The following is a 13,253-nucleotide window of genomic DNA, read 5'->3' as shown; positions in this document are numbered from 1 at the left end:
CCTTTAGTGCAAATCGCCTCTGCATTGGCTGTGCTCTGGTCTTAGCTCTATCTGGTTGACCCTTGGTGAGTCATTTCAATCTTGAGTGAGTGGTTGGTGCAGTAGAGTGCTGGTAGTTGCTGTTTGTGTGTGTCCCTGACCACTCCATTCTCCCCCTCCCACATATAGGTTATGCCGGAGGCTCAGTGCGTTCATATACATTCAAGTTCAGAAAAACAAGTTTGCATTCATTTGTGGTTCAGTTGTGAGACCAGTACATTAGACTGGTGAGATACATTATCGATGCATACTGGGGATTGATGACCTGTGCGTAAGGACAAACTAGTTCCAGAACTGCTGGATGGTGTCCAGGCAGTCTGGTGGCAGCACGGTGCCCAGTGCTGGCAGTGGGAACCTAGTTAAGTTGCCTGCTCTTGGGGCTGTTGCGTGGTTCCTAGCATCGGGCAGGTTCACAGATGCCTGTAACCTCCCTGTCCTTTCTTTGTGCCCTGGGTCGCTGCTGCACCCTGAGGGGCTGTCATCTAGCAGTGCACAGGGAACTGCTGACTCGCTAGCCAGGGCGTTGTTTGATTTGGGATCCTAGCTGGTCTCGGTCTCCTTTGAGAGGACTGTAGCTTGTGACCCTTCGTTTCCGGGTATGGCCTTGGTGGCGATGGGATCTGGGGGCTGCGCCTTAGCACAGTTTGCTCTTGCAGGCTCGTGGTGGTTGGTGCCATCGGGTGCCATCGGGTGGAGCCAATCAGGGGCAGGGTATCGATACTGGTGCTGTTGCCCTCCTGAGATCGCTTGCTCTGCAGCTCGTATGTATTGGCTGCTTGTGGCCACACTCCATGGTGCATAACTCTGGTCCCAGGAACACAGGCTACAGCATTGGGTAGCTCACTGGACCCGTGTGCTCCCGATGGGTGTCTGCCCCCGCTGCATTAGCTGCCTGCAATTGAAATCCTACATCGCACAACTTTTCATTACTTATGGTGGATACTCTGTAGCTCTGATCACAATCGCGTGACTTTTCTTCGCTGGTTGCATGTACACAATTCTGGTTATCAATTACACATTTTACATGATCGCTCGACTTTTCCTTGCTTATTGCATGTATACAACTCTAATCATCACTTGCATATTTTACATCATTGCTCAATTTTTCCTTGCTTATTGCATGTACACAACTCTGATCATCAGTTACATGCTTTATCTCTAACTTACAGTTGCTATTACATTGCATGAGTGTGTGGCACTGTCCTTTTAATTGTAGTGGGTTACAGGCCTCCTTTAAGAGGGCCTTGCTTTCTTTACCCCAATCCTCTTCTCCGTTTGGTGCCACATGTTGCTCCATCAGCGCTGCACCTCGTGGTCTGGCCTCCGCCATCTTTTTCTTCAGCGCCTCACCTCGTGGTTTGGGCGCCATCTTTCCTCCATCCACGATGTCGACTGCGGTGATCTACTTCTCCCCGGGTTCTGCCACCGAAGCTGTGAAGTTGCCTTTGGATCCGATTTCCTTCCTCCGGAGTCCTGCCACTGGAGACTGGAAGGTGCATTCTGGTCGTCTCAGCTGGATCATCTCCATGCAGTCGTGCTGAGCGGTCTGTGCCTCGGGTGCTGTGCTGGTCTGCTCTCTGGTGCCAGATCCAATCTCAGGTGGGGGCTTGCTTTATCTCTGAGCGTGGAGGACGTCGATCGCTGGAGGGGTGAAGTCTTCCCACTTCCAATGGCTCTTCTCCATCCACCTTCTTCCAAGTAGCGTTGGTCCATCACCTGCAACAATCCACAGAGGTAACTTGCGCACCGCGTCATCATGGAGTACCTTTACATTCGCACTACCAATGACTCGGATAAGTTCATCGGTGTAGGTATGCAGCTTTGCCTGAACTGGGACCAACTTGGGTTGTTCAGCTTGATTGTCCCATAGCCTCTCAAAGGCTTCTTGATTCATTACTGACTGGCTCGCACCCATGTCCACTTCCATGAAGACTGGAACGTCATCTATCTCGACTTCTATCCTCAACGGGGAACACTCGGTGGTGCAGGTAAACATGCTATATACCTCATCGTGGGGCTGAGCTGCCTCTCTGCCTATCATTTCATAATCCGCACTGGATTCATAGCCATCTGCAGACTCTTCATCGACACAGTGAGTCCTATTTCTCTTACACATTTGTTGGAGGTGGCCCTTTGTGTTGCAGCCCTTGCATACATAGTCTTTAAAGCGGCACTGGTGAGCCCTGTGATTCCCTCCACAACACCAGCATGGAGCAATTGGTTAGCCCCACTCGGCGGGCTCTGAGATAAGGGACTCGGGGGCCTGTTCTCTCTTCCCTGAGAGGGTTTGCATTTACAGTCCAGCCTCTAAAATGCACCACGGTGCACAGTACCTGCCGGGTTTGAGTCCTGAGGGTGAGTCATCTGCCTCAAACCGCAGATCGAGGTCATGAATGCCTGGCTCACAGAGATGACCTTCTGCAGTGTGACTGTCGTATCCGCTGATAGTAGATTATGAAGAAGGCTCTCATGGCTGATTCCAATGACAAAAATGTCCCGCAGCGTTTCGTTGAGGTGGTCGCCGAAATCACACGGTGCCGCCCGCCTCCTGAGGTCTGCGGCGTATTTCGCGATTTCCTGGTCTTCGGGCCGTCGGTGGGGTAGAACCGGTGTCTGGCTGTGAGGATGCTCTCCTTGGGCTTGAGTTGCTCATGGATCAATGTTACGAGCTCCTTGTATGTCTTGGTCCTTGTCTTCACTGTTGCCAGCAAGCCCCCGATGAGGCCATAGACGATGGGCCCACAATTGGTTAGCAGGATAGCTCTGCGCTTATCAGCCAGTGTGGCCGGGTCGTCTCCAGCCAGGTCATTTGCTGTGAAGAAATGGTCGAACCTCTCCACAAAGGCGTCCCAATCATCACCATCGGCGAAATGCTGCAACGTACCAAGGGTAGCCATTTTCACGTGAAAGTCCGTAATCTCTTTGCCAAATTTTGTGTCCTTGGATGTTCTAATAATGATTCCACGAGGCAATGTGTTGTACTTGAACTTTAGTGACCTTCGTCCTTTATTTGTTAACTCCAGAGTGAGGATCACACCTGGTGGCCTGCCTTTTATACTAGGCCAGGCACACCTGTACAGGTGACCTACATGTCTCGCACTGCTGTGCTCTCTGGTGGCACACCTTGTGATAGTACCAACAGTAGCCATGTAGGATACATGACAATCATCATAGGCAGTCCCTCGAAATCGAGGAAAACTTCTTCCACTCTAAAAGTGAGTTCTCAGGTGGCTGTAGAGTCCAATACGGGAATTACAGTCTCTGTCACAGGTGGGACAGACAGTCTTTGAAGGAAAGGGTGGATGGGAAGACTGGTTTGCCACACGCTCCTTCCGTTGCCTGCGCTTGCTTTCTGCATGCTCTCGGCGACAAGACTCGAGGTGCTCAGTGCCCTCCCGGATGCTCTTCCTCCACTTAGAGCAGTCTTTGGCCAGGGACTCCCAGGTGTCGGTGGGGATGTTGCATTTTATCAAGGAGGCTTTGAGGGTGTCCTTGAAACATTTCCTCTGACCACCTTGGGCTCGCTTGCCATGTAGGAGTTTTGAATAGAGTGCTTGCTTTGGGAATCTTGTGTCAGGCTTGCAAACAATGTGGCCCGCCTAACGGAGCTGGTCGAGTGTGGTCAGTGCTTCGATGCTGGGGATGTTGGCTTGTTCGAGGACATTAACGTTGCTGCAGGACCTTGCGGAGACATCGTTGGTGGTATTTCTACAGTCATTTGAGGTGTCTACTGTATATGGTCCATGTCTCTGAGCCATACAGGAGGGCGGGTATCACTACAGCCCTGTAGACCATGAGCTTGGTGCCAGATTTGAGGGCCTGATCTTCGAACACTCTCTTCCTCAGCCAGCTGAAGGCTGCGCTAGCACACGTCGATGTCTGCCCTTGCTGATAATAGGCTTGCTAGGTATGGAAAGTGGTCCACGTTGTCCAGGGCCGCGCCATGGATCTTGATGACTGGGGGGCAGTGCTGTATGGTGGGGTCAGGTTGGTGGAGGACCTTTGTCTATGGATGTTTAGTGTAAGGCCCATGCTTTCGTACTCCTCAGTGAAGCTGTTGACTATGACTTGGAGTTCAGTCTCTGAATGTGCGCAGACGCAAGCGTCGACCGTGTACTGTAGTTCGACGACAGAGCTTGGGATGGTCTTGGATCTGGCCTGGAGACGACGAAGGTCGAAGGTTCCCACTGGTTCTGTAGTTTAGTTCCACTCCAATGGGGATCTTGTTGAGTGTGAGATGGAGCATTGCAGCGAGGAAGATCGAGAAGAGGGTTGGCACGATGTTGCAGTCCTGCTCGACTCTGGTGCTGACGTGGATTGGGTCATCATGGAGCAGGTGAAGGATGGTGACAAACTTTTGAGGGCAGCCGAAATGGAGGAGGACGCTCCATAGTCCCTCACGGTTGACAGTGCCAAAGGCCTTTGTAAGTTCAAAGGCGGCCATGTACAAGAGTTGGTGCTATTCCCTGGATTTCTCTTGCAGTTGTCGCGCCGTAAAGATGAATGTGAGAGAACAACTTATTTCCAGGTGACCTCATCTCTCTCACCTGGAAGGAGGAGAGCATGCCGGGAGATCTCAGAGATGCAGTAATTGTGACCATCTTTAAAAGGGGGGGGGCAAGTCCGACTGCAGCAACTACAGTGGAATCTCCCTGTTATCAGCCACTGGGAAAGTCATTGCTAGACTTCTCCTCAACCGTCTTCTCCCTGTGGCTGAGGAGCTCCTTCTGGAGTCACAGTGCGGATTTCGTCCACTACGGGATACAACGGACATGATCTTTACGGCGTGACAACTGCAAGAGAAATAAAGTCTATTTATTGGGATATACCAATATCTTTCAGCAATCTCTTCACAACTGAAAAACACACAATTATATTTACCTGATGCTGTTTATTGTGCAAGTGTATTAAAAATAAGTTGTTCTTTCACTTTCATTATTTTGCTCTGTTGGTGATTGTTTTTGTACCTTTGCTTTTACTACATTGCCAGTAACCACTATATGAAGAATCCAGTTCATTAATGATATAAAGCAGAGTGAATGCTGCAAAGTCGAATAAAATGGGGATAGTGGTGCTTTTAGTTTGACACTAAATGTGTTTTAAGTGCTTTCAGTGACTAAAACAGCATACATTAAATGGTTTAGTGACTAAGATCTCATTATAGATTTAAAGCAGCGCAATCAAAGATGCAGAAATAGAAATCCTCATACTCAGTAGTTCAGGCTTTACATGTGCTAAAAGCGTTTTAAAGTACATTTTAAATACAGTGAAGAAGCTATCATTATTGAGTACTCACTGCTGGACAACCACATGATAGTTGCTCTGCATTTAGTTAATACAAGTGCTACAAATATATTAGATTCATTAAGATCTTGAACATTAGAAGGGGTCATGTATCTGACTACATTACATTTCAATTTTGATTACTTTGTTAATATTGCAAACTTTAATATTTCTGTTCAGTTTTTGGATCCTGTCAGTCTCACTGACAGTGGATCAGCAGAATCCCCAGGAAAATGGTAGAGATTAGTTTCCAGGAGTTTCCTGGCTGCCTTGTAAGAGACAGAACCTCCGTCCACCCTCAGCAAATGATGGGTAGATGTGAAGCCAGGAATGTGATCACCATAAGGCAGTAGCTTCCGTTCCCGAGCCTGAATGGGAATCGCCAAATTGTGGTAGACTTTGATAGGGCATATGTGGGCTTACCAGGGAGGAAGGGGAAGGATGCCGGCCAGGTATGCAGCCGAGACCCCAAAATAATTAATTTTATTTCTTTAAATTTTGAGTTTGGTCCTCTTGCTCAAGGGATTGCTAGAACCACAGGTGGATGGGGGGTGGGGGGGGGTGCGCGGGAGAGGGCAAAGCAAGCATTGGAATGTCTATGCAGATGAGCACCAAAGTAACATTTTCCCCCATCTGTCCCATGTCAATGAGGTGCCCCCACTGACCCTGACAATTCCAGTGGGGTCACCACTGGAGAGCATCATCGGCTGTGATCCCGACATAACTGCCAAAATCGCAGCCATTGTGTTTATCTTTTCGCGTACATTACCTGTTGGCACCTATGCACGTGAGCAGGATTGGAATTCACAAAGGCTAATTTTCTGTATCATTTTAATTAGATGAGGATGAACCATTAAAGTGTAGATTTTCACCAGTTTACAAATTTTTTGGACTGAGTGGGTTGCGTTTCCTACTTCTGTACTTGCCAGCCAACAATTTTTTGTCCATTCACTTTAATGGATGGAAAACTGCGGTCCAGTGAGCACCGAAGCAGAAAGCAGAAAGCCCAAGTTCAGTTAGAACAGGTTTTAAAAGGTTGTTGATAGTTTTTCATAATTGTGGTTAATGAAAATTGAATTATTCTTGTCCTCAACAGATCAAATTTTATTAGCATTTGGTTCATCAGTAGATGCACACACTCTGGTACAAGTAGGATCAATTGTTCTTTTCCAAGTTATTTTATCCTCTGACTGGTTTTTAACCTCTGTAACAATTGAAATTGGCCGATTTCTTATGCTGTTTATTCTGCAGATTCTAATGGAGATTCCCTGGGTCTGCTGCACTGGATCACTTGGGTGCAGCGCAAATCGTAAGATTGTGCCGATTCTGTTTCAGGCATGCACTCTAACTTGCCTGATTTTCCGATATTCCAGCATCCAGGCGATCCTGGGTGCAGACCCAGGAAAATATTTCTATGTCAATTGCATTTCCAAAAGCATCATTGGTACTTTGAATGCATGAAATAACTTTAGGAAGTTAGGAGGAAGAAAGGAGGTCAGGTATAACTTTTTCACTCAAAGATTACGGAGTTGCACAATAAGTTATCAAGGAAGGGCACTTAAGTAAATATGGGTTCTAGAGTCAATTAGATATGTTTCTAGAACAGTAGAGGGATATAGTGTTGGATTGGATGGGTAGGCGGATTGATCTAGCAAAAAGGGCAGACTTGTTGGCATAATGGCCCTTTCCTGTTCCTGAAAAGTCTTAGATACCAACTGAGGCAATATATTGATCAGAATAATGCCACGATATAACAAATCATGAGAAACATGAAAAAAATAGAATGAAGATTTGCATTAGCAACTCCACATTCTTGAATAGTCTGTCATTGTGCGATGCATATTGATGGTTTGCTGCTTCGTCGCAGATCAGGAGGGTAGATCAGAAGACAAGTCACCTCCTGACCTTTCTTACACATTTTTGCATGACCAGTTAAAGAGGAATATTGAAAGTGGCTTGTTCACTCTTTTGGCAATTGAAAGGTTAATAAAAGAATATTGGTCTAAAGAAAGCAGAATGTAGCCTACTCGCTTGTCAGTTGGGCCGATTCCTGGGGCCTGTGTGATACAGAATAGTAGAAGTCTTGCTAATAGTAGTGGAAAAATGCATCCTTCTGCTACAGTGATGATCCACACCTATCACCACAAACATGTGGATTGAGCAACTGTGGACCACAAAGCAGCTGGACTGATTGAAGCACAGCTTATGTTTCGGTCTTGGAGGGTACCAAATGGTGCAGGTCCCTTCCTGAAGGTCTGAATATCAATTTTATAATGTGGAGGAAATGATAAACTGGTACAAGAGGGAACTTAGGACTACTGCACCACTCTTTGAAGCACCACAAGAACAATAACCCACTCAACAATATCCCAAGTCATAGTAGGACAAATGCTATGTACTCGCTTCGATCATTTCCCCTGTCCTCATAACCATTCTGATTCAGAATGCTGTAGCACTGTTATACAAAGATGCATAATGGACAGAAAAGGACCAGCTGGTCAATTGAATCTGTCTCATCCAGCCATACTGCAATTAAGCTACAACACCTGCAATATTCCCCACCCACCAACAGCAATACAATCCCTTGGCCGAGTAAAAAAAACAGATAAAAAAAAAATTCAGAGAACAATAATTCCTCTCTGACTTCCCCAATTGCAATCAAAAACAAATTCCAGCAGATAACAATGGCCATCAGCATGAAATATAAAAACAGATAGCAAGAGTTTCTGTAGGTATATAAAGAGGAAAAGAGTGGCTAGAGTATATGTTGGTCCCTTGGAGGACGAGATCGGGAAATTAGTAATGGGGAACATGGAGATGGCAGAAACGCTGAACAAATATTTTGTATCAGTTTTTACGGTAGAGGACACTAATAATATTCCAACAGTGAATAGTCAAGGGGCTATAGGGGGGGAGGAACTTAACAAATTCAAAATCACTCAAGGAGGTGATACTCAGTAAGATATTGGGACTAAAGGCAGATAAATCCCCTGGACCTGATGGCTTGCATCCTAGGGTCTTAAGAGAAGTAGCGGCAGGGATAGTGATTGCATTGGTTGTAATTTACCAAAATTCCCTGGATTCTGGGAGGTCTCAGAAGATTGGAAAACTGCTAAATGTAATGCCCCTATTTAACAAAGGAGGCAGAGAAAAAGCCAAATTTCGTCAGGCAAAGTCAGCATGGATTTATGAAGGGGAAGTCATGTTTGACAAATTTGCTAAAATTCTTTGAGGATGTGACGAACAGCGTGGATAAAGGGGAAACCAGTGGATGTAGTGTATTTGGACTTTCAAAAGGCATTTGACAAGGTGCCACATGAAAGGTTAATGCACAAGATAAAAGATCAAGGGGTTGGGGGTAATATATTAGCATGGGCAGAGGATTGGCTAACGAACAGAAAACAGAGAGTAGGGATAAATGGTTCATTCTCGGGTTGGCAATCAGTAACCAGTGAGGTGCCGCAGGGTTCAGTGCTGGGACCCCAATTATTTACAATCTATATTAATGACTTGGAGGAAGGGACCGAGTGTAACGTAGCCAAGTTTGCCGACGATACAAAGATGAGAGGAAAAGCAATGTGTGAGGAGAACACACAAAATCTGCAAAAAGACATAGACAGACTAAATGAGTGGGCAAAAATTTGGCAGATGGAGTATAATGTTGGAAAGTGTGAGGTCATGCACTTTGGCAGAAAAAAAATCAAAGAGCAAGTTATTATTTAAATGGAGAAAGATTGCAAAGTGCTGCAGTACAGCGGGACCTGGGGTACTTGTGCATGAAACACAAAAGGTTAGTATGCAGGTACAGCAAGTGATCAGGAAGGCCAATGGAATCGTGGCCTTTATTACAAAGGGGATGGAGTATAAAAGCTATAGGGAAGTCTTGCTGCAGTTGTACAGGGTATTGGTGAGGCCACACCTGGAATATTGCATGCAGTTTTGGTTTCCATATTTACGAAAGGATATACTTGCTGTGGAGGCAGTTCAGAGAAGGTTCACAAGGTTGATTCCAGAGGTTGACTTATGAGGAAAGGTTGAGTAGGTTGAGCCTCTACTCATTGGAATTCAGAAGAATGAGAGGTGATCTTATCGAAACGTATATGATTATGAGGGGGCTTGACAAGGTGGATGCAGAGAGGATGTTTTCGCTGAAAGGGGAGACTAGAACTAGAGGGCATAATCTTAGAATAAGGGGCCATCCATTTAAAACTGAGATGAGGAGAAATTTCTTCTCTCAGAGGGTTGTGGACCTGTGGAATTTGCTGCCTCAGAGAGGTGTGGAAGCTGGTACCATATGGCCTTCTCCTGTTCCTGTTCCTTATGTTTTTATGTTCTTATGAGGTACATTACCCAACATCCTACCTGCCTGCTGCGTTCACTCAAATCATCTTCCACTAGAAACTTGTCCAGTCTCCTATTGAATGTTTGCAGCGAATCCACACTCACTGCATCAACCAAAAACTCTTCCTACGGTCAGGAATCCTCCGGGAATAGAAAAACCTTTTGACATCTAACCTAGTTCTAGGCTGACAAAAGCAAAATACTGCGGGTACTGGAATCTGAACTAAAAACAGAAAATGCTAGAAATCTCCACAGGTCAGGCAGCATCTATGGAGAGAAACAACTGTTTCAGGTCTGTTTCGAGTCTGTAACCCTTCGTCAGTACTGGGATGATGTGCAAAAAAAGGGAGGAACAAGGAAAAGATATAACCTCTGCCCATATTTTTTTTCCCTTTCCTCCCATTTTTTTTTTTTTACAAACCCCCTGCTTTTATTCCTCTTTCCCATGGCAGCTGATGATGATTCTGTCATTCACACCCCATCTAGAGTCATCCTTTGTTTCCTAACTTCTGCCATTACTGTCACATTTTTGCCCATCATCCCATTTGTCTCTTAAATCTCTTCTGGCTTTCACTGTATTACAGACCTTCCCTTTTATTCTTTCCTCCCCTCCTCCTTTTACTGCCCCTGCACTTCCTTAAGAATCTGTTTCATCTCAAAATTTTTCAGTTCTGACAAAGAGTCACAGACCTGACACATTAACTCTGTTTCTCTCCACAGATGCTGCCTGACCTGTTGAGATTCCCATCATTTTCTGTTTCTAGTTCTAGACTTACTTAGCTTGTACGCATGCCCCCTGCCCCATCACCATTCTCCCTAATTTATCTAATTCAAATAATCTGTCCACGTTACACAGACGAGCCCATTCATCATCTTAAATACTTCAATCAACTCGCTCTGGAGTCTATGCTTTTCTGGAATAAAATTAACCAACTCCCTAAGGCTATCATGATAGCAAAGGGGTTTTAGACTAGGTATTAATCTAGGAGCCCTCTTTTGAACCTCTTCTAGTGCCGCATGGTTCCTATGAACCAAAATATGACCTTATCGTCAAAATAATTTTGAACAGCAGGTCACAGATTGAACAATGGTGCCTTTTTACCTTTAAGGTGAACTACCATGGGATGACACCATATGCTCCTGAACTAACTGACTAATGGACAAATCATTCTTTGAAAACCTTAAGCTACAACATAAAAATCAGTTTATTAAGATGTAAAATGATGCAGAAGGAAGAATAGACACATTAGATTTCACTAGATTATACAACGTCACTTTACTCACAAGGGTGGATTTTAACTACCGTGCGGGAAGCGGGAGCCTATAACCTTCGCGCCCTGTGACGCTCCGTGGCTTCATTTATAACTCGCTGGATAGCTGCTAATCCAAAACATACGGGGGTAGGCATATGGTTGGTTCCAGACAAGTCAAAATGGCAGGACCCAGAGACCACCCGCTGACACCAAGTTAAGTTGCGGTTGTGAATCAGAGCCGTTTCATGGGTGGGAAAGGGAGGATGTCCGGAGCGGCAAAGGCCCAGACTTTCCTTGTGGGACTGAGTGAAGTACTTCTGCTGTCTCTGGCCCCCACGAAGGAAAGTTTTTGACGTATGTTAGAAGCACTCCTCTTTTTCTCCGCCAAGTTTTACTGAGCAGGGTGTCAATAGCAGGTACCCGACTCAGTAGCCCATTAAATTGCCTTCCAAATCCTATGGACAGCATGGGACCCTGATTAGCATATATATTATGAGGCTCTCCTCTGGGTTTGGGCCCAGTTAAGATGACGACAGGCGGGAATTGAGCACGATTGGGCCGGTAAGTCTTTACATAACTATTTTGGCTGCATGGCTACTCTGTTCCAGCTGGGTAGAGTGGAGTAAAATTCCCCTTACATTTTCTATTTTACAATAGTAGATGTCCCAGAGTTCTGATCATTTTCTGGAATCTTACACTTTTACTTTGAACCAATGTCCACAGTATGAAATTTATACATGAAATTGGGTATTCACAGAATGTTCCACTGGTCACATTTTGTTGCCTGCAAAGTGAAGGATAGATTCACTGAGGAAACCTTGATTAGACACTCCAATTTTGCCCCTTCTTTATTTTGTAAGATAAAAAGTGGTGTCCTTCCCAATTGAATAACACTGCCAATCAAAGTATTGTTGAGAGGCTGCTTGGCAGGTTTCCTTATAATAACGGTCACACAAATTCACGCCCATTTCAACATAATATTATATTTGAAGTGATGGGGGAGTGGCATCCTTGGGCAGGAATTGGGACAGAATCTGGATTCACCAGGTCTCCACTCTATTTGGGTTCTACTGGCATTTCCATCAGAAATGAGAGCCGGGTCATTTTGCACCTGCTTTCACCTTCCATGTGGGCATCACTGAAAGAGGTGGGACTGGCAGGATGACATCATCTGGCAGAATTTCCAGCATGAAGCAGGTGTATTAGTATGCTAAGACCATTCCCTGATAGAATGGCTCACAAGATTTTGACAGTTCAGTTTCCTTATGGCAACCAATTGCGCATTGGGTGCTGCAAGGAAACATGCCTTTTTGGAAATATCTTTTTACATTTTGGCCGGCATAGTCAATGCTCCACAAGTTGTGACACAGCTCCGCATCTACCTTTCTTCCTCCAACAAGTGGGCACTTCAGTTGTACTACAATTGACATGGGCCACCAACAATTAAGGTGAAGACCACCTCACCCTGGGAATTTGGATTGCATTGGAATAGAACTTGCCAGAAAGTGGAAGTCCTGTTCTGCCATTCGTACTGCGACAGTACAAGACTTTCTGATCCAATCTTTATGGCAGGAGATCAGGATAACCCCTGATGAAATTCAGGGCCCAGGTCTCTTTTGATTTGAAACATGACAAATCTCTGATCTTTTACAATAATGTAAACACAATATATAACAGAGTTCTCCTAACCCAGTCAAGACAGAAATATCCCGCTTTTATATCTCTGTCTGCGCTGAGTTAACTGATCACAGCCGGGAGTGTTGTAGGCACTACAATTGTCTTCAGCTCCCATGTTAGAGAGGGGAAGGAGGGGAAGATTAGCCAGTGTTGTCACTCCAGAATACTATCCAATGACCCTTGTAGTGCACTTGGGTGGGCATCAGGTGAAGCCTGGATCAACTCGCTGTGATGCTTCATACTGTTAAATAGTCTATGAACACATAAGGAATGTCTATTTGGGCAAGACACTGGATGGTGACTAATGCTCATGGAACTATTAGCATGGATAGAGGATTGGTTAATTAACAGAAAACAGAGAGTCGGGATAAATGGTTCATTCTCAGGTTGGCAATCAGTAACTAGTGGGATGCCGCAGGGATCAGTGCTGGGACCCCAACTATTTACAATCTATATTAATGACTTGGAAGAAGGGGCCGAGTGTAACGGAGCCAAGTTTGCTGACGATACAAAGATGGGAGGAAAAACAATGTGTGAGGAGGACACAAAATATCTGCAAAAGGACTTTGGGCTAGAACCTCCACTTTAGTGCTTATCACCCAAAAATGGGCGTTATTTCTGACGTGGGTGGTAAAAAAAGGTTTTCAGATCGCTGGCTTC

Source organism: Pristiophorus japonicus, chromosome 2 (genome assembly GCF_044704955.1).
Source record: "Pristiophorus japonicus isolate sPriJap1 chromosome 2, sPriJap1.hap1, whole genome shotgun sequence".
Taxonomy (NCBI): Eukaryota; Metazoa; Chordata; class Chondrichthyes; family Pristiophoridae; genus Pristiophorus; species Pristiophorus japonicus.
The sequence above is the reverse complement of the archived record's forward strand: the minus strand, read 5'-3'. Positions refer to the sequence as shown.